Below are 3,636 nucleotides of genomic sequence, written 5' to 3' on the forward strand. Positions count from 1 at the left end.
CAGAAAGTGTTCTGATAACCAGGGGCGAACGAAGGCGTCGTGACACCCAGCGCATGTGCAGGGTCGCTACATAAGCCGCATGCGCCATACGTAGCGACACCGCACATGCGCTGTACATAGAGGTTTGCTGGAGGCACTGCTCCAGCACCGTACGGATGGCTGCAGCCACGAACAGAGGATCCTCTACATGCAGCTGTAGTGGCGATGGAGGGATCCCACCACCATCTGTACGGCACTCAAGCGGCGCCGGCAGCAAACCGCTATGTACAGTGCATGTGTGGCGGTGTTACGTACAGTGCATGCATGTGACGCCGCACATTCGCTGCACATAGCAGTTTGCTGCCGGTGCCGGGATCCTCTGCTTGCGGCTGCAGCCACAAACAGAGGATCTTACATAATTTGAGTTTCATTACTTTATTCTATCCCGTTCATTTCAGTGCAAAGGAATCACAGTGCAAATGGTAGCGGTTTGCAGCGGGGGACATTATTTCATTATCGTTTGCAGACTGAAAGCAACAGCAGCAGCAAACATCAGGCGTTTTCACTGGGTTGACAGGAACTGCCTTGAGTCAAAAAATTTGGAACATATCTATGGAGTGGGATGAAAATGAGAGAGCCCAAACAATCAAACTTTGTAATTTGACATCCATTTGATTCTGAAATGTGAATGTTGATGTCCAATATCATGATTTGAGCATGTTAAGGAATTTTGAATCTGGTTCTGAAATTTCATTTCCCTCTAGATGGGACTTAAGTCTGGAGAGTTGGCAGCTTAGTGATCCTTTCTTGATCTCCCTCTTGTGGTTAGACTATGAATTGATGGATTCCTTCTGGAGCCTTGGAACACATACCAGTAATTTATTTTTTCCTCTGGACACCTTAGATTCTTGGGGCTCAGCCGCTGGGTTCAATGTTGACACCTTATCTCCTTTTCTCTTCTGTATCTTATAAGGCAGTCTTTAGGAAGTTCGATTTGGACAAGTCGGGGAGCATGAGTGCCTACGAGGTGCAGGTTGATCTGGAAGCTGCAGGTGATCTGTCCCGTTTTCATTGCATTCAGTTTTCTAGGCAGCCTCTCAACTGAACTAGTCCTCAAAGTGGAATTAAAACCACGTCATCATTCAGAATCAAGAAGCCCAGCTAACAGCTGGGGATTGTGGGTAGTTGGCCACTGTAGGAACACAGGATGTTGGACTAAGATGAGCCTTTGGAATGATCTGGAAGGACCCTTCTTGTCTTCTTTAACACATCCAGTTCCTTTGCCCTTTCCTCATTAATTGTAACTGGAAGCTGTGCATGAATGATGTAGACAAATGGGCAGTTCAGGTCCTGTGAGAAAGACCCTTGTGTTGTGACTCTTGCCTTTCATGCTCAGCACCCAGCCAGGTGGGATAGTATATACCCCCCTGCCCCCTGAAACCCTCCCCCCCAATCCCTCCCGGAAAAGATCCTTCCATATGTCCCTTTCCCCACCCTCTAAGAGACCCTTTTTTGCCCCCTCCCAGGTCCGACCTTACCCTGATACCCTTCTACACCCCGGAACACTGGGCTGAGTACGACTGAGCTGCAGTTAAAGTTAAACAGTTAAAGTTAAACTAAGCTGCCAAAGGTAAACAGACCGCTGGGGAGGTTGACTTTGACCCACAAATTGGAGGATCCCCGTTTGGTTGCCTGGGATTTGCAGCCATTTGTGTCACAATGGCGGGGTTCCAGTGTCCCTGGAGACGCCAAAGAATTCCAAGGCAGATGCAGACAGAGATGTCTCACTGCAGGCGCCAGTGCTCCCATTGCCCAGGACCCCAACCATCCCTCCCTGCCCCAGGACCCCAACCATCCCTCCCCCAATCTGCCCCCTCCCCGAATATGCCCCCCTCCCCTCTGAGATCTTCCCTGAAGATATCCCCCTCCTGGCTTCGCCCTCCCCCCTGAACTTCCCGAAAATATCCCCCTCCCCCTGAGTTGCCCTCAGACCTTGTCCCACTCCTCTGCTCCCTCTCTCTTCAGCCCACCCCCAAATATGCCCCCCTGCCCCCTGAAACCCTTCCCCCCCAAAAAAGATCCTTCCGTATGTCCCCTCTCCCCCCCCCCCAAGAGACCCTTTTTTGCCCCCCTCCCAGCTCCGACCTTACCCCAATACCCTTCTACGCCCCGGAACACTGGGCTGAGTACGACTAAGCTGCAGTTGTTGGTAAGTATGACAGCCCAATGGGTTATTGTCTATGCAGCTAACTGAAGATGGATCCCAAACTCCTGCCCAATTCATCATCTCCCATGGACCAGGTGAGTGTGACACTGGAAAAATGGCCTTGTGGGCCAAAGTTAAACAGACCCCTGGGGAGGTTGACTTTGACCCACAAATTGGAGGATCCTCGTTTGGTTGCCTGGGATTTGAAGCCATTGAAGACACCCCCCTCCTGCCTTCCCCTGCGCTATTTCCTTTTTTTGGGTGTGTGGGTGTGCTCTACAACCATGGATTTTAAAATAAACCTATCAGATTTGGGCAATACTGGAAAACAATTATTTCCCCAGCTCACACTATATCATTTCCCCCTATCCATTGCCATCTTCCTGTTCTGCAATGGGAAATTCCAGTTGTTCTAGGATTAAATATAAAGTAAACTGCACACCTACAACCTAGACAGCATTTTAAAAAGCAGAGACATCACCTTGCCAACAAAGGTCCGTATAGTCAAAGCTATGGTTTTCCCAGTAGTGATGTATGGAAGTGAGAGCTGGACCATAAAGAAGGCTGATCACCGAAGAATTGATGCTTTTGAATTCTGGTGCTGGAGGAGACTCTTGAGAGTCCCATGGACTGCAAGAAGATCAAATGCATCCATTCTTAAGGAAATTAGCCTTGAGTGCTCACTGGAAGGACAGATCCTGAAGCTGAGGCTCCAATACTTTGGCCACCTCATGAGAAGAGAAGACTCCCTGGAAAAGACCCTGATGTTGGGAAAGATGGAGGGCACAAGGAGAAGGGGAAGGCAGAGGACGAGATGGTTGGACACTGTTCTCAAAGCTGCTAACAATGAGTTTGACCAAACTGTGGGAGGCAGTGGAAGACAGGAATGCCTGGCGTGCTGTAGTCCATGGGGTCACAAAGAATCGGAAACGACTAAACAACAACAAATAATAATAATAATGCAGGCCACTGATATGCACACTTTTTATCTACTCTTAGTTACTCATCCACCTCCCTCAAGTATAAAAGCAAAATCCATTTGTGTGATGCAGATGTCCTCTACTGGCAAGAGGCATAACTGCAACCAAATCCACTAACTTCTCCCGAGTATGTACAGCACATGATAAGACAGGCAAACATTAGAGAGAGAATTATTCTAGAGAGACAAAAGAGGCGTAATTTCTCCTGATAGCCACCTCTCTCTTCTTTTGTGCATGTTCATCTCTTACTGAACAGGCTTTTGCAGTGCTTTTTTCCCCCTTTAAAAAAAGGTTTAGGCGTATTCTCATTTTACTACTCATATTGAAATAGGTAAAAAAGGTAAAGGTACCCCTGCCCGTACGGGCCAATCTTGACAGACTCTGGGGTTGTGCGCCCATCTCACTTAAGAGGCCAGGGGCCAGCGCTGTCCGGAGACACTTCCGGGTCACGTGGCCAGCGTGACATCGCTG

General features: G+C 48.8%; 1 long non-coding RNA gene across 2 annotated transcripts; it reads right to left on the minus strand.

Moving 5' to 3' along the window:
* Positions 1 to 398: 398 nt before the first annotated feature.
* Positions 399 to 3,012, minus strand: LOC307223849. 2 transcript variants are annotated; one of them, XR_013842299.1, is made up of 2 exons: positions 2,667 to 3,012; positions 399 to 1,329 (listed from the first exon to the last, which is right to left on the minus strand). It is a non-coding gene; the product is annotated as an uncharacterized lncRNA (long non-coding RNA). The 2 variants fall into 2 exon arrangements; XR_013842300.1 differs by lacking the exon at positions 2,667 to 3,012 and adding an exon at positions 1,620 to 1,796.
* Positions 3,013 to 3,636: the final 624 nt, after the last annotated feature.

This window comes from Podarcis cretensis (assembly GCF_951804945.1).
Source record: "Podarcis cretensis genome assembly, chromosome: 9".
Lineage (NCBI taxonomy): Eukaryota > Metazoa > Chordata > Lepidosauria > Squamata > Lacertidae > Podarcis > Podarcis cretensis.